At 37.5% G+C, this 19,270-nt stretch overlaps 1 long non-coding RNA gene across 1 annotated transcript in view; it reads left to right on the forward strand.

Annotated features, from left to right (window-relative positions):
- LOC138988643 (uncharacterized) overlaps nucleotides 1-19,270 on the forward strand; it is an 824,542-nt gene that overhangs the window by 762,963 nt on the left and 42,309 nt on the right. Inside the window, exon 5 of the long non-coding RNA XR_011464915.1 lies at nucleotides 11,760-11,853. This is a non-coding gene — a long non-coding RNA (uncharacterized lncRNA). The remainder of the gene's footprint in view (nucleotides 1-11,759; nucleotides 11,854-19,270) is intronic.

The following is a 19,270-nucleotide window of genomic DNA, read 5'->3' on the forward strand; positions in this document are numbered from 1 at the left end:
TCTAGTCCCTTTTGTTAGGTAACCAATGGACACAGAATTCGCCAGTGTGATGAGGTTCTTGTCTAAGTACTGGTGATTTTCTTATCAACACCCTGTTGACAGAACCCTAAAAGGTCTCAGGTTGCCCATGATCTATGATCTGGCTGTTATGAGGATGCAAAATGTACTTTCTAAACTCAGGAGGTCATGAGGCAATGGTGGGCAGAGTTATTTTGTTGGAGTACATGGACCCATTTCTTAGAAAGCTACAGATGCTTTGGGAAAGACCCTAGATTTGCTTCCTGAAAACTTTTCTTGTGTTCGTTCAGATAGTAAGGGATATTGAGGAAAATCGGTGTGATCAATTTTCCCATATGTCTTTTCATAAATATGACTTCTATTTTCTTGCTGATAACTTTTACATATAAGAATTTATATGATATGCATGCCTAGATGATACACAGAAGCACACATACATTAAAAACAAAGTCACTTCATTTTGTTTATGGTTTCCTTTGCTATGTAAAAGCTTTTGCATTTAACTAGGTCTCATTTATTTATTTTTGTTTTTACTTTCATTACTTTAGGAGGTGGATCCTAAAGGAGAGTCCTGTGATTTACATCAAAGAGCACTCTGCCTATGCTTTCCTCTAAGAGTTTTATAGTATCCAGCATTACATTTAGGCCTATGATATATTTTGAGTTTATTTTTATGTATGGTTTTAGAGGATATTCTAGTTTGATTCTTTGCAAGTAGCTGTGCAGTTTTCCCAGCACCACATTGAAGAGACTGTCTTTTCTTGATTGTATAGTTTTGCCCTCTTTGTCATAGATTAACTGACCATAGGTGGGTGAGTTTACTCCTGGGTTTTTTATTCTGTTCCATTGATTATATTTGTTTTTGTGCAAGTACCATCCTGTCTTGATTATTGTAGATTTGTAGTATAGTCTGAAATCTGGGACCTTGATTCCTCCAGCACATTTATCCGCCCGCGCCCCCCAACCCCCTCACCCCAAGGTGGCTGTGGCTATTCAAGGTCTTTGTGTTCCAAAACAAATTAAACTTTTTTTTTTTGCTTTAGTTCTGTGAAAAATACCATTGGTAATTTGATAGAGGTTGCACTGAATCTGTATATTGCCTTGGAAAGTATAGTCATTTTGAAAATATTTGTTTTTTCCATTACAAGAACATGGGTATATCTCTCCATCTCTTCATTTCATCTTTGATTTCTTTTATTAGTATCTTATAGTTTTTGGAGTATAGGTTTCTTTGTCTTCATTCAGTTCAGTCACTCAGTCATGTCCAACACTTTGCGACCCCATGGACTGCAGCACGCCAGGCCTCCTTGTCCATCACCAACTCAAAGCTTACTCAAACTCATGTCCATCGAGTCGGTGATGCCATCCAACTATCTCATCCTCTGTCATCTCCTTCTCCTCCTGCCTTCAATCTTTCCCAGCATCAGGGTCTTTTCAAATGAGTCAGCTCTTCACATCAGGTGGCCAAAGTATTGGAGCTTCAGCTTCAGCATCAGTCCTTCCAATGAATATTCAGGACTGATTTCCCTTAGGATGGACTGGTTGATTCTCCTTGCAGTCCAAGGGACTCAAGAGTCTTCAACACCACAGTTCAAAAGCATCAATTCTTTAGGGCCTAGCTTTCTTTACAGTCCAACTCTCACATCCATACATGACTACTGGAAAAACCATAGCTTTGTCTAGACAGACCTTTGTTGGCAAAGTAATGTCTCTGCTTTTTAATATGCTGTCTAGGTTGGTCATTGGAGAAGGCAATGGCAACCCACTCCATTACTCTTGCCTGGAAAATCCCATGGACAGAGGAGCCTGGTAGGCTGCAGTCCATGGGGTCTCTAGGAGTCGGACACGACTGAGCGACTTCACTTTCACTTTTCACTTTCATGCATTGGAGAAGGAAATGGCAACCCACTCCAGTATTCTTGCCTGGAGGATCCCAGGGACAGGGGAGCCTGGTGGGCTGCCGTCTATGGGGTCACATGGAGTCAGACACGACTGAAGCGACTTAGCAGCAGGTTGGTCAAAGCTTTGATCAATGCAAAGAAATAGAGGAAAACAATAGAATGGGAAGATTAGAGCTCTTTTCAAGAAAATTAGAGATATCAAGGAAACATTTCATGCAAAGATGGGCACAATAACAGATAGAAATGATGTGGACCTAACAGAAGCAGAAGACATTAAGAAGAGGTGGCAAAAATACACAGAAGAACTATACAGAAAAGATCTTCATAACCCAGATAAACACAATGGTATGATCATTCCCCTAGAACCAGACATCCTGGAATGTGAAGTCAAGTGGGCCTTAGGAAGCATCACTACAACAAATCTAGTGGACATGATGACATTCCAGCTGAGCTATTTCAAATCCTAGAAGATGATGCTGTTAAAGTGCTGCACTCAATATGCCAGCAAATTTGGAAAGGACTGGAAAAGGTCAGTTCTCATTCCAATCCCAAAGAAAAGCAATGCCAAAGAAGTTCAAAGTACCACACAATTGCACTCATCTCACACACTAGCACAGTAATGGTCAAAATCCTCCAAGCCAGGCTTCAACAGTATGTGAGTCGTGAACTTCCAGATGTTCAAGCTGGATTTAGAAAAGGCAGAGGAAACAAATTGCCATCTGTTGGATCATAGAAAAAGAGAGGTCCAGAAAAACATTTACTTCTGCTTCATTGACTATGCCAAAGTCTTTGACTGTGTGGATCACTACAAACTGTCGAAAATTCTTAAAGAGATGGGAATACCAGACCACCTTACCTGCCTCCTGACATATCTGCATGCAGGTCAGGAAGCAACAGTAGAACTGGACGTGGAACAACAGACTGGTTCCAAATCAGGAAAGGAGTACCTCAAGGCTGTATATTGTCACCCTGCTTATTAACTTCTACGCAGAGTACATCATAGGTAATCCCGGGCTGGATGAAGCACAAGCTGGAATCAAGATTGCCGAGAGAAATATCAATAACCTCAGATATGCAAATGACACCACCCTTATAGCAGAAAGTGAAGAAATAAAGAGCCTCTTGATGAAAGTGAAAGAGGAGAGTGAAAAAGTTGGCTTAAAACTCAACATTCAGAAAACTAATATCGTGGCAAGCAGTCCCATCACTTCATGGGAAATAGATGGGGAAACTGTGGAAACAGAGAGACACTTTATTTTGGGGAGCTCCAAAATCACTGCAGATGTGACTACAACCATGAAATTAAGAGACACTTGCTCTTTGGAAGAAAAGCTATGATCAAAGTAGACAGACCCATGTTAACTCTTCTCTATTCCCACTGCATACTCATAAGTATAAAATATCCTTCTGACTTCCTGCATAGTGACACTCTTCTGTTGGAGCACTGGAAGTGATTTTACTTTCTGCATGCTGCTGCTGCTGCTGCTGAGTCACTTCAGTCGTGTCCGACTCTGTGCAACCCCATGGACTGCAGCCTACCAGGCTTCTCTGTCCATGGGATTCTCCAGGCAAGAACACTGGAGTGGGTTGCCATTTCCTTCTCCATCTGCATGCTAGACAAAGGCATTAAACTTAATGCAGAAGGCTAAGACTGGCATAAGTTCCACAGTCATTAGGTCAAACCTTGGCAGATCCAATGCCTCTGCAAAGCTCTGTCTTCAAGCACGCATGGAGCACAGTTAGTAGTCAAGGGAGTTAGCAGAGGGCCTAAGAGGCACCCCACATACTTCTTGTTTTCTTCCTTGTCAAATAACCAAAGAGGAAATGTACCTCTTTTCATTAGGGTTATTACATCTGATTACAACACATACTGAGGGCTGATATTTGAAACTTGTAATAAACATACCCTTAGGATATTAACACTGAGCAAGATAAAAAATATATGTATGGCATATGTTAGTAGCATATTACAGGTCCACTCAAATAAAAGTTTGAGTACATTTGAAAATGTTCATTAGAAATTTACATAAATATACTATCTGCTGTGCTGTTTTAAGAAAATAACACAAATGATAACTTACTAAAAAAAATGTGTATTAGTCAATTTTGAAATTCAGACATGTAACTTAACAGGCATCCTTCATACATTAAATACTATTAATTATATATTTAACATCCTATAGAGACTTATTTTAAATACAAAGTAGCTCTTTGGATGCTGAATTATGTATTTTTAGAGTTGTGTGATAACACATGCTATGCTATGCTATGCTATGCTATGCTAAGTCACTTCAGTCGTGTCCGACTCTGTGCGACCCCATAGACAGCAGCCCACCAGGCTCTCCTGTCCCTGGGATTCTCCAGGCAAGAACACTGGAGTGGGTTGCCATTTCCTTCTCCAATGGTGTGATAACATGGATGGATATATACTTTGCTGTAGAATATTGAGTAGTTAGAATTGAGTGACCCATCACAGAACTACATGCAGAGTATAAATATAAACTGATAGTATTTAGATATATATCTTTTCATTGGTGAGAGTGTCTTCCAAAGAGGTCTTCTGACCTTATTATTTCCTTCATGCCTACACATGCTATTACAATACTGATCCTTGGGTTCAGAAGATCCACTGGAGAAGGAAATGGCAGCCTACTCCAGTATTCTTGCCTGGGAAATCCCATGACAGAGGATCCTGGTGGGCTACTGTTCTTGGGGTTGCAAGGAGTCAGACATGACTTAGAGACTAAACAACAACAATAACAATAGAATAAAAACTGGTATTATTCAGGGAATATGCAGCTGACTTAAGATCAAACTGTGAGTCTTGGGCCAGAAATTAGGCTTCCAAATCACTCAAATCTCAGATCACATAAATTTCCTCACTGTGTTTTGTTTATTCAATATGCACGGCCTCTGCTCAAGCCCTTTACTTTAGGCCATTTCGGTATTTCCTTCTGAAGCCCTCACCATGCACAAGAGAGAACTCAGCACACAAACTCTGCTTGCTCTTTTGGATAATTCTCAGCTGATGTGACCAAGAATTATAATCTGCTTTTAATGGCTTTATACATTTTGTTTAGTCTAAAATTCTTTATTGAGAATGTCATTATGAAAATGGCCAGAACATTCCAAAATAAAGGTGTGCTGCTGCTGCTGCTAAGTCGCTTCAGTTGTGTCCAACTCTGTGCAACCCCATAGACAGAAGCCCACCAGGCTCCCCCGTCCCTGGGATTCTCCAGGCAAGAACACTGGAGTGGGTTGCCATTTCCTTCTCCAATGCATGAAAGTGAAAAGTGAAAATGAAGTCGCTCAGTCGTGTCTGACTCCTAGCGACCCCATGGACTGCAGCCTAACAGGCTCCTCCATCCATGGGATTTTCCAGGCAAAAGTACTAGAGTGGGGTGCCATTGTAGGACACCGCAAAAACTTAGATTCTAATACATTTTATCCATTCAGGTCTTAGTTTACATGTGTAGAAATAACTTGCATGATTATCAAAGTTGTCTCTGAGGATTAAATATGAATGCATTTATAAGTATTTGGACATCGTGGTTATTTTTAGCTCTTGATCAGAAATTGCCACTGCCACAAAATGAGCTCTTTCCTTTAGTCTGTAATTTGAGAAACTATAGACAGATGCTCAAAGTATTTTTAAAATGAATGCATTTCTCAGGCCTTTACTCTAGATTAAGCTGCTCCAGCTGCTGCTCTTGTACCTGCCACTGATTTATCCAAATCCTTTCTCTTATATTTAAATATTAGGAATTTGCCTATTTTAATGGTAAATGCCAGCTGCTACAGAAAGCTTTTTTTAACCCCTCCAGCTGGATGGCGTAAATTGATTCAGTATGTATGTTGAGAATTTATATTGTGCCTGACCCTGTGTCAGGGCTGTGTATTCTTTTTTTGATCTCCCTTAGTATGTTTTCTGTGCTTTTTTTAGGAAACATGTCCTGCTCTCCCTCAAATTATTTACTAAAGCATGTGTCTCCTTTCTTACTGTAGTGCATGAGCTTCTAAAAGTCACAGTTAGTACTTAATTTATGTTTGTATTTACCAAAATCTCTTTTACAGTACTTCACAATGAATCCTTAATAGGAAGCTCTTGAATGTATCAATGAATGAATAGATAAATGAATGTAATTCCTTAGCTTCATTTTTCTTGATATTTCTGCCTCCAAGCATAGCTCTTTTTTTATTCTTTTTTCAACATATTAGAGTGACACTCTTAAAATGTAGATTAGTCATGTGCAGTCATGTGCAATACACAATTATTTGTTTACTAAGGTCATTTTTATAATTAAAATAAGTTTCCTCTCACTTTTCTGACAATGTCCTCTTTCAGGCTTTTCTTTATTAGTCTGATCTTTAAATGTAAATGTTTCTTAGGGTTCTACTTTTTGGAATTACATTCTCTTGTTTCCCCCATACTTCTTTGAGAGGTTTCACTCATTCCCATTTTCAATTATACTTATTTAAGAATAAACTTCAAATCTCTCATTCAGATCCAGATTCTTCTCCTAAATCTTCTGTTTATCCCATTCCCTATAGCTCAAGATCACTTGGATGACCCAAGGAACATCCTATTCAATATGTCTAACTCATCATCTCTGATACCTACTGCAGCTCCACATTGGTTTTCCTTTTTGAAATTTATTCTGCAATAAAATGATACATGGAGCTGCCAGTCAGTTGCCCACGACAGATTCCTGGGCACTGTTCTAACTCTGGATTTTCCCTTTTCTGCTATTAACACTGATATATTACTATGTCTCTGGAATCTACTCACCTCACTCTACTCTCAATGACACTTTACTGCTTGCAGCTGTTATCGTTTCTTTCAAATACTGCATTAATATCTACTAACTACAGTATGGTATTCCTCTGTGATAGACCCTGATCTCCTATCATGTACCCCATTAGAGCCAAGGAAATGTTCCTCAAGATAAAATCTGATGATGAAGATCCTCTGCTTAAAAGTCTACCACAGAGCCCCTACTGTGCTTAGAATAGCATCCAAACCCATTTATGATGTTTACAAGGTCCTTTGTAATCTACTATCTATTCACTTCTCATCTTCTCTCTTCACCAGTTTCCCCTAAGTGTGCTCACAATTTAGTTCCTGGAACACATTTTGCTCTCTCCTTTCCACATGTGAACCCCTGGCTGCTCCAGCTTCACTCCCACCCAATAGGGGTGCTGGAATACCCCTCCTCGTCTTTCAGATCTTAGAGCCCATGTCACTCTCGCACTCTGTGTATTCCCAATAAAGTACTTCTTGTTCATTATTTCCCACATTCGTGTGCTCTTCACTGAATCTTAGCTCTGTCTTTTATATTTACATTGAAAAGTTTCTCTTAAGACACTAAACGGTACTGCGTGATGGTTAACATTTCATTGCATCTGCAGATACATTTGTGTTGTTACTTGCTCAATTCATATGATTATATATATATATATGAAATAATTTTAAAACAGATTCTTTATGATCTCATATTGGGCTTGTGCATACTACTTAATGATTAGTTGTGGTTAGCATCAAATACATAGCTTATAATTTCAGTAGGTCACCATTTAATATTTTGGAAAAGGGCATTTTTAAAATGATGAGAGATATACCAACTAAGGAAATAGCACTTCATTTCTGCCAAAATTTTCTTAGATCCTGAGAATAATGTGTGTGTGTGTGCTCAGTCGCTCAGTTGTATCTGACTCTTTGTGACCTCATGGACTGTCGCCCACCAGGCTCCTCAGCCCATGGAATTTCCCAGGCAAGAATACTGGAGTGGGTTCCCATTTCCTTCTCCAGAAGATCTTCTGGACCCAGGAGTCAAGAGTAACTTTTAATTGTAGAATAATTATAACTTTTCAAATTAACCTATTTTAGAATTTCCACCTGCGATTTTAAAATACATTTCAGCTTAAGTACTGAAAGGACCTTTGTTCACTTTCCTGAGACAAATTGATGATCTACCTCTCAGCACTTCATAACATGATCCTACACACTTTAGTAGGTTCAGAATAATTTGCACAAGTGTGCATGGTTAAAAAAATGACTAAAGATGAAAATGTGTGCATTTTTCCATTTTCTCCTTTTGTTAGAGTAAAGCTGCTCTATTGTCCTTGAATAAGTCAGATTTCTTTTTGTATAGAAGACAAATGAGAATGGTGATTTAAACTGAGGCAGACGAGGCCTTTCCAATTGACAGTTATAACCTTGTATAACTAAATCTATCAGAGGCATCCTGTTATAGATAAAGTGCTGAATGTTTTCATTTCCCTTTTTGTAAAAGAGGTCAGAATGTCCAACTGGCAGTATCGTGGAGCCCAAGGGAGGTTTGTAATGTTATTCTCCATCTAGTAAGATGTATCAGGACTGTTTATTGAAACACAGAACAAGGTCTTGACCTTTTTTGACTTTTTACAAAACTTTACAGAGATAGAGTAGAAAAATTCCTACCAAACTAAAGTAACATATGTCAGGCTGACACATTTTGTGTGCTGTAAATCCTAGAATATGTTTAATTGAAAATATCTACTCATATTAAGGAATGGCAAGATACTTTCGCCTTTGTTCAGTAAGTTGCTAATATGTAAAAATATATAAATATCTTCTTGAATATAATTTGCATCATTAAATTATTGAATTGAATGCATATAACATATCAACAGTACTAAGGAATTTGATTGACAGATGCTTTTTATTTTGTTGTGAAAAAGATAATACAATTTCAGTAAATAACAAAAAGGCTTTTTAAAGCTCCCTTTAAAGAACACAAATTAACAACACTATGGAGAAAGTTTCCAGGATTCTTTGTTATGTACACATGAACCACTCAAAGTCAAAATATTGCTTTAAACTCATGAGGAAAATCAGGACAGAAGAAATACTGTTTGGAATCTCTACCAAAAAAGGATTCAGGAGGATCAAGATCACAAGAGTAACTAAAGGCGGCATTGCTAAGATAAGAAAATCAGCATTATGCCCTGCAAAGCAGCAGTGCCCTTGAAAATATAACAGCCTGGATTAGCTACGACTACTACATAGTGAAAAACATAGAGATCCTGAAAACAGTTTCTTTTCTTTTACAGGAGCACTGGTCATAACTGAGTGTTACCAACAGGTGAGGATAGAAATTCATTTCATGGAAAAGAACATATTTTTCCCAGAAAGAAATCATCTATTTTTTTAATAGGATAATAAGAATTAGGAAAAACAAATTTCTAGAATTTCCTCCCCCAAAAGATCATTTTATCTCTTCTAAGCTGATAATGCATGCAAAATTTCAGCAATTTAACATAGAAAAAAATGCTATTGCAAACAGTTTCTACATCTTTCATCCTCATCTTCCTTTTAAAAAACTTACAAAAGTTCCCTTTTGCATCTTAAAGAGTTATTCACTCAATCATGTCCTTCTCTTGGTGACCCCATGGACTCTATAGCCCACCAGTCACCTCTGTCCATGGAATTCTCCGGTCAAGAATACCAGAGAGGACAGCCATACCCTTCTCCAAGGCATTTTCCTGATCTAGTGATAAAACCTGTGTTTCCTGCATTGCAGGCAGATTCTTTACCATCTAAGCGACTCTCAATTAAAATTTCAGTGCTATCATTTAGTTGCTGCTACCTCAAATGGCCTATGTTTTTTTTTTTAATAATAAAGAGGCTTAATACCCATAAATTAATTGAATTTATCACATTCCATACAAAATTCTAAGCATTTCACAGGCAATTTTGGTCCAGAACTCTCAACCTTAAATATGACTCTAAATGACATTGCTTGTTGGGGATGTATGATTTCTTCTGTTTTTGTGGTATGCATTCTGATTGTACATACTGTAAAAGTATTGTTCATGCTGCTGCTGCTGCATACTGTAAAAGTATTGATCATGAGTGAAAGTCAGTTAGCTTGGGGGTGAATCTGGAAATCCAAAAGACATTTCTGGTCTATTTTATATTACATATATGGGAGTTCTTAAGACCAAATAAATTATTTTTCTCTTTGCATAGAATGGCTCAGAGAAGAGAAATAACTGAAATTGATGGTAACGTAAATTATTGGAAAGTAAAGAGGTCAAGACAGGTGATGTTTTCTATTAATAGCTAGAAAGTTCACTTTGTATTTTAAAGATAATTAACTATCTGAAGAAGTTTCATAAATTTTTGAGCACTTATATCTTTGAATTTATGGAAGGTAAAACAAACTGTAAGTAACACTTGCAAATTTTGTGAAACTTGGAGGTCCCATCAGTATCAAGTTTATTTTCCCTCAAGCTATATTAATCTTTTCACTTTTGTCATATTGTTTGGATCTTCCAGTTTCCTTCAGTTTTTCAAATTTTATCCATCTTTATCCCCCAGTTTTTATTTTTATTTTTCCTTTGCTCCAGGGAAAGGAGCAAAAGCTAAGTAGCTCTCTATTATTACAAATATCATTCTCTAAATGATCAAAAAACAACATTTACCAGAAATGTATGTGGTGTGTACATGTGACCCTATATTGATTTCTACTTTTTTCCCCCCCTTACTATATTGTAAGCCCTTGAAGGGCAGTGTCCATATTGCACTTTTCTCTATCACTCAGGCTAAGATGCTGCTGATAGTTTCTAAATATTTTTAATTGCTAGATTTATAAAACAAGTAGACCTTGGATTACTCATCTTAATGAATCCTACCTCAGCGCATCAGGATGAATCTCACCAGGGTAGCAGCAACTCTCACTTAAAATTCAACATGATTTTAGTATTCAACAGCAGCTTTGCCTTGACATTTCCTTGTAATTGCCTGAAGACATCTTCAATGATTACATGGTTCACTCTGAGGCATTCTCTGTTAGTGTCCTATAAATCATTGATCTTATGACTAAAAAACCGAAAAAATTAAAAGTTTGCCACTTTTTTAAAATAAAATGACTGGGTTATTCTATCCAAAATCAAGGTAGTTGCATGGATATGATGTTTAATTTTATATGTCAACTTGTCTGGGTTATGGTGACAAGATGTTTGGTCCAATATTGTTTTGGATGCTTCTGGGAGGGTATTTTGGGAACGGATTAACATTTAAATTGGTAGACTTTGAGTAAATGATGTGATACCTGCCTATCTTGCAGAAATGATTACCAAAATAAGGAATCCTTCACCTCCCATAATTAACCATTTTGTTGCTGCTGTTGTTATGGTTAGATCATTAAAACTCTTCTTATAACAACTTTAAAGCACTTGATACAATATTGTTAACCATGGTTACATGCTGTAATTAGATCCTCGGAACTTATATGTCTTATATCTGGAAGTTTGTACCATTTAACCAATATCTTCTGTTTTGCCTACTCCTCAGGCCCAGGCAACTGATCTTCTCTATTTCTATGAGTTTAATGTTTTTAGATTCCACATATAAATGTGACCATATAGTATTTTTCAGTCTCTGACTTATTTCACTTAGGATAATGCCCTTAAAGTCCATGGTGTGGAATTTGGTGAGATTTTCTTCTTTTTTATGATAGTTTATATATATATATATATATATATATATATATATATATATATATAGTGATTGCTTACTTTAAAAAATGAATGAGAAGTACAGGGGGTAGGCAATGGACGGGTAAGGAAAGTGAGGATGATAGATATTCTGAAAGAAAACTGATGAACAAGAGTTGTACATGAGTAACACAGGGTTGTCATGGGCTGAAATTATGTCCACTCAAAGTTCATATGTTGAAATCCTAATTCTAGTATATATCAGAGTGTGTCTGTATTTGGAGACAGGTCTTTAAAGAGGCAATTAAAATGAAGGCCTTAGGATGGACCCTAATCTGATCTGACCTGGTGTCCTTATAGGAAGAGGAAGTTTGGACATGTGAAAGGACTCCCAGTGTGCACACGTGGAGGGAAGACATGTGAAGATGCAGTGAGAAGACCGGCCATTCGCAAGGTAAGCAGAGACACCTCAGAAGAATGAAACACCTCTAGAACCTTGGACTTCTAGCCTCCAGAACTGAGAGAAAATGTGTCTGTTGTTTTAGCCACCTAGTTTGTGGGACTTGGTTATGGCAATAGGAGCAGACTAAGACCAGGTTATATGATTTCTGCTCTTTTGACCCTCCAGATGCAGTCCACTCTATCCTTTCACCAACAAGAGACTGACCCTCCCTACCTCAGCTCTGAGTTTCTGGTTGGTGCTGAGTATCCAGCTCTCACTGCACTCCTATTATCTTTTATTTTCTTTGCTCCTTCCACTCTGATATTAGTAAAGGCCTTCTGCTTTCTCATGTTCCTTGGTGCCTCAACCTCTCGTGTTCATTTCTTTACAATATCCCACACCACCTGAGATGAAGACCGTTCCTATTAGAACCTGACTGAGAGAGGGGAGCCTTGGGTGTGTGGAGTAAGTGTTGGGCAGAGAATATAAAGATAAAATGCCATTTGGGGAAAATAGGTACAAGTATGTAGAATAATTATCCTAAATCGGCAGAACTAAGGGGGCTCTCAGTAAGGTGTTTTTAAGCTGATCTGATTCATGTGGGGAAGTAATGAACTGAAAGGCAGCAAAGCAAGTTCACTTTCGCTTTCTCACCCCACTTTCACTTCTGACATTGTTGTGAGTCATAACGTCTTACATATCATATATATGTGTGTGTGTGTATACATACACACATATATGTATATGTGAAAGTGAAAGTCGGTCAGTCGCGTCTGACTCTTTGTGACCCCATGGACTATCCAATCCATGGATTCTCCAGGCCAGAATATTGGAGTGGGTAGCCATTCCCTTCTCCAGGAGATCTTCCCAACCCAGGGATTGAACCCAGGTCTCCCACAGTGCAGGCGGATTCTTTACCAGCTGAGCCACAAGGAAAGCCCCAAATGTATATGCATGTGTGTGTATTTAGCACTCTTGTATCAGTCAGGGTTCTTAGAAAAAATGGCAATTATTTAGCTAGTTCAAGGAAAAAAAAATATTATAGGACACATAGTTACTCAAGGAATCATCTGTGTGACCTTAGAACTAGGCTTGGAGGCTCCCCCTAGGCCCTAAAGCAGAGACTTCTCCAGTTTGGGTAGACCACTGAAGCCAAATCTGGGCTTATACTACCATCCATGCAGGTACCGTGGGCCCTCTGGGAACTTTCTCTGGCAGCTTCTGTCTCCTGCACAGCCCTCACTTGGATGGATCTAGTCAACATCTACCACTTTGTCATGATCAGTTCTGTGGTTTAGGGTTCTCTCTGTTTTTCTAGCCCCTAGGTTCATTTCCCCCTTACAACTACTCTTTCCTCTATCCAGAAAACCTTTCCCCTTTTCTTGATCTGACTCTCTTCTTTAAACCCCCCAGGTCTTAGGCCAAATAGTACTGCCACAGGGAATTCTTCTCTGAACAAATATTTTAACTTATACCCAGTGATTCTCCATCCTTTTATCCTATTTTTCATAGCAGTTATCAATCACCATCTGAAGGACTTCCCTGGTGGCTTAGAAGGTAAAGAATCTGCCTGGAATGCAGGAGGACTGGGTTTAATCCCTGGGTGGGGAAGATCCCCTGGAGGAACATGGCAAACCACTCCAGTGTTCTTGCCTGGAGAATCCCATGGACAGAGGAGCCTGGCGGGTCACAAAGAGTCAGATATGACGGGGTGACTAACACTTTCACTTTCATCACCATTTGAAACCACATGACTTTATTTTTATCGATTATATTTTGACAATCACTCCCTTAATATTTAAATTATATTAGATCAGTTCTAAAAGACTACATTATAGTTCTTCTCTGTCTCGTTCATCTCTGTTCTCCTAGCTCTGAGAATAATGCCTGGCATGAATGGATGCTCCCAAAATTTTGTTGAATGAGTAAATGAAGTACTCTAGAGGCTCAGGTGCAGTGTCTAACTCTAGTCAGCTACCTAGGAGTGAGAGAAAGACTTCTTATGGGTGCTAACCTTTGAATTAGACTATAAAGAATGAGGAGTGTTTCAGACAGAGATAGAAAGATATCAGGCAGAAGGTAACAGTTGCTCAGAAGCCCAGAGTGATGAAAGGCACAGTGAGATGCTTAATGAGTAGCTCATGGTGCTAGGAGCAGAGAGTACAATGTGGAATAGGAATGTTAGCTGAGTCTAAAGGCTGCTGGGACTCCAGATTGTCAAAGTTCTGTACATCAGGTATAAAGTGTATTTATTTGACATTAGGACAGAAGACTGAAGTCTTTAAAGTAGGAGTTTGATAGGAATAGAATAGATCTGGTTTAAGGCAATGATTCTTAAAGTGTGGCCTGTGTCCTTATTAGAGTTCTTAAGACACATTCAGGGGGTCTGAAAAGTTAATACTAACATTATTTGCTTTTTTTCACTGACTTGTTATTTGTATTGATGTTTGAAATTCAACAATGAGTAAAACTAGGTGTCTTAGCCCACATCAAGTTAGGAGCACCAAATTGTACTATTAGTCTTTATATTCTTGCAGTTAAAAAGAAAGAGCCACTGTCACTTAAGAATACCCTTGGTGAAATAATACACATTACTAATTTTATTAAATCATGACTTTTCATATTCTGTGTTGGGAAATGGGACGTATAGACGTATACATAGAGCATTTTTGATGGAAACTAATATTGTCTCAGGAAAAACTTTTTTGTTAGAATATCTAGCTGAACTAGTTCATTGAAAATCATTTTTACTTGAAAGAATAACAGATATATGGTTATAAATACTTGGATGTTTGACAGATGTACTGCAAAAACAAATGAAGTGAGGCTGTCACTTCAAGGAAAACAGCTTAAAGTATTTGTTGCAAATAATATTTGTGTTTTCATAGAAATATTGGAATTTTAGAAAACTTGTATTTGCCTCTAATATTACTGTATTCCTAATACTTAAAGTCATTTCTGATGAGATCAATGGAATTAAAGAATGCTATTTATTTGTATTTTATAATTAAAAGTGTCAACATTTCAAAGATTGGCATAATTCAATGAATTAATGTTTTCCAAAATACTACTGCATGTTGCTAAAACAAATACTGCATGGTAAAGTCCTTTAAAATGCAAGATAAATCAATGGGTTTTGATGGAAAAATTATAAACAATTAATATATTTTCATATTTGGTCATTACATCTACCCTTTAAGACTCTACAACTTGTTGAGTTTTGATGTACTATCAAAGAATATTTATAATTATTTGAAAAAAAACCTTTTTCTCCAATTACACAGCTTGTTAATCTATATTCTCTACATAAATTTTAACCAAACAAATCTCAAGACTGAATGCAATTCTAGATGTAAGAATTCCAGTAGTCTTCTCTTAAGCCATATATGAAAGAAATTTGCAAAAGGTAAGATGAGATGTTCTTGTTAACATAACTAAAGTTAACATAGGATTAATGTGTTATTGTTATTTTAAAATAAATTAGTAACTAAATATTTTATAGGTGTTTCAACTTTAATTTCTAGTAGAAGCATTCTATGCCTCATCAGGTAAAGAATCTGCCTGCAACACAGGAGACCCAGTTTGGATCCCTGGATTGGGAAGATCTCCTGGAGAAGGAAATGACAGCCCACTCCAGTATTCTTGCCTGGAGAATTTCACAGACAGAGGAGCCTGGCGGGTTAGTCCATGCGGTCACAAAGACTCGGACATGACTGAGCACATTACACATTCATGTATACTAACTGAAACCTAGGCACCCTGGAACAGTGTATTTGCTTTTTCAACAGCCTGTTAGGAACTGAGGTAAATCTCTCATATACTTGAAAGTGAAAGTGAAGTCGCTCAGTCGTGTCCGACTCTTTGCGACCCCATGGACTGTAGCCTACTAGGCTGCTCTGTCCATGGGATTTTCCAGGCAAAAGTACTGGAGTGGATTGCCATTTTAAGTTTGAGTTAATGTGGTAAAAGGACCACCAGTAGAATAAATATTGATAGCCGACATACATACAAATTTGTTGGGAGTCCTCAGTAATTTTTAAGAATTATAATGTGGTCCTGTTACTGACATTCAAGAACTGGTGTTTGCAGAAAGACATTCAGGAGAACAATTAGATAAGCATAGCATGTTTGAATTGAAAGTATTAAGGAGGTTGCTCGGGTAGTGACGTCTCCCTACAGAAAGAGACAAAATCATTAACTGCTGCTGCTTCAGGGAAAAGGAGGGGCAGGATTTGAAAGACTGAAAAATTTGAAAGACTGTGAATGAATTTTTAAAGCTGAGCTCTTAGGTAAATGATGAGAATGCTATGAATTCAGAGAACCCCCCCCTTTTTTTTTTAACTTTCTTCCTACAAAATTTTAAAAAATATTAAGCTTGGCAGGATTTTTTTGATCCAGTTACTGAACATGTGGAGGATTCTCTTGAAGGAATACTGGGGACCAACTCATTTGGAAGACTCTCCTGTTGTTTGTGAGCAAGAATTTTAACCTGGTGTTATTAATTCAAGCAATTTCAATTAATGGGGAATTCTATATATATGGCAAATGTGGAGAAAGATTTTAAAACTTAACTGTAAGTTTCATGTTTTGTTGTTGTTATTTGTTTGTTTTAGTTTTAGGGCAATGTTTGTAAGGATATCCTAAAAGGAAAAGTTAAAACTAGGGTGGGACATGAGGTAAAGAGTAACGTCTCTGGGGGTGTTAGCTTCCCCTCTGAGTGCCTTTGATTTAGAGTCTTGGGCCCCAGTTACACTCTGTTGCATCTATATGAATCCTTGTCCCAGAAGACTCCTCTCCTCTCTTCCTCTGGCCATCTGGAACGGCCTCTCTGCACCTAATTGACTCCATCACTCTTCTTTTCCCATTTCTGAGCTTCCTGTTTCTTTTTTTTTTTTCCCTTAAATCTCTGACCTCTCACCTTCCTTCTAATAAAATAATCACATTCGCTCTTCTCTTTTCAAATGCTTAGTCATTCCCTGACTTTAATGTGGCCATTTGTAACCTTCTCAACTCTATTCCTAGTAATAGCTTGAGATGTCACTTATGAAATACCTTCTCATCTGATTCTTATGGTTTTATATGAATTCATGGTCACCAAGTTAAACTCAGTATAAATGATGGCATGAAAAGGTAGCAGTGTTACCAATTTTTATAACCCAATGTACAAAGCATGAAGGACTAATCCTACTTTATAATCTTAATGTACTAAACAATTTATAAGGCATGTTTATCACTAGCTTATTACTAGATTATCACTAGTTAACAATATATCACTAGTATCTTTTGGAACTCACAACAGCTCTACACAGAAGGGAAATATTCCAGTGCTAATACTATTTCCTTATAACAGCAAGTGAAAAATATTTCATAATGCCTCAGATTATATTTTGCAGAGTTTCTAAGGCTCAGGTTTTCAAAGCCTCACTTTAATGTTCTTTTCCCTAGTTCATGACATTCCCAAGAAACTCAGAAATTGTTTAAAATAAGATGGATAAAATGAGTCAACCATTTACTAAGGTACTAAAATATATTAATTAAACAAATAAAAACTCAGTACTTTAAATTTCTTCCTTTTCATTACTCTGATTAGGTCATTAGCCCGAATTGGTGGTCATCTAGTCATTTTTCAGCACCTAATAATCCCAAAGGTGAGTCAGAGCCTAAGAGCAGAAATGCCAAATGTATGAGAATGGGCCAAAGGAAAATAAAGATACACAGAATGGAGAGATTTATGTATGGAAAAAGATTAAAGGAACACGTATTTAATTGGCTCAGTAATAAATAATAAAATGAAAAGAATGCTATGAATATTTGAAAAGTGAAAATTCTATATCTGAGCTCAAAGTTGGTAGAAATAATAAAATATAAGTAAGGAATAATCCAGTCTATTTTAGTTGGGAGAAAACAATGAAATCACCAAATAATGTCCTAGGGGAAATAATAAATGTTGTTGCTCAGTCATTTAGTCACGGCCAACTCTTTGCAACCCCATGGACTACAGTATGCCAGGCTTCCCTATCTTCCTCTATCTCTCAGAGTTTATTCAAGTTCATATAAACATTATCATGCATTTTTTAAAATAAGCTATCAAAGAATTGCATTTGAATCATAAATAATTCCCAAATTTGAACATCCTTCTGTCAGTTTTCTGGTAAGCATATTTGCCTGGTTGACATCTTTCTCTTGTGAACCCTTGAGACCACAGAAAACCCTGGATAAGTGCTCTGATAATGTAGTCTAATGATATAAAATATGTTAAAGTTATACAAATTCAAGATTTTACTAGTGGATACAGCACAAACTATAAGTCACTGTTACCAAGGTACCAATATAAGAAGCTCTCTTCCTTATCCATGTATTCTTGGGGTATGTATTGGGAACCATGTCAGGTCCTAGAATTAAACATCACCTGTGGGATCACTGGGGTATTCTGAAAATATCTGTTCACTCACTGAAGACTTAAAGGACTGGAGTGAGTGTGTTAGGAGCATGAACTGTGGTCTGAAATGCCAGGAGTGAGGCCTCTATGCTCTACTCTATGAGCAAGTGAAATTAGACATGGATGTGTCTGGTGGTCAAAGTAAAGTCTGATGCTCTGAAGAATACTATTGAATATAAGCCCGGAATGTTAGGTCTATGAATCAAGGTAAATTGGAAGTGGTCAAACAGGAGACAGCAAGAGTGAACAGACATTTTGGGAATCAGTTAACTAAAATGGATGGGAATGGGTGAATTTATATTATATCTACCATCATAGCTACTACTGTGGGCAAGAATCCTTTAGAAGAAATGGAGTAGCCCTCATAGTCAGTCAACAAAAGAGTGTGAAATGCAGTACTTGGATGCAATCTCACAAATGACAGAATGATCTCAGTTCATTTCCAAGGCAAACCATTCAACATCATGGTAATCCAAGTCTATGACCCAACTACTAATGCCAAAAAAGATGAAGTTGACTGGTACTATGAAGACCTAAAGACCTTCTAGAATTAACACCAAAAAAGCTGTCCTTTTCATCATAGGGGACTGGAATGCAAAAGTCAAGAGACACCTGGAGTAACAGGCAAGTTTGGCCTTGGAGTACAAAATGAAGCAAGGCAAAGGCTAACAGAGTTTTGACAAGAGAACGCACTACACTGATCATAGCAAACACCCTCGTCCATCAACACAAGAGAACACTCTACACATGGACATCACCAGATTGTCAATAGTGAAAACAGACTGATTATATTCTTTGCAGCTGAAGATGGTGAAGCTCTATACAGTCAGCAAAAAATAAGACCTGGAGCTGACTATGGTTCAGATCATGAACTCCTTATTGCAAAATTCAGGCTTAAATTGAAAGTAGGGAAAACTATTAGGTCATTCATGTATCACCTAAATCAAACCCCTTATGATTATGCAGTGGAAGGACAAATAGATTAAAGGG

This window comes from Bos mutus, chromosome 7 (genome assembly GCF_027580195.1).
Source record: "Bos mutus isolate GX-2022 chromosome 7, NWIPB_WYAK_1.1, whole genome shotgun sequence".
Classification (NCBI taxonomy): domain Eukaryota; kingdom Metazoa; phylum Chordata; class Mammalia; order Artiodactyla; family Bovidae; genus Bos; species Bos mutus.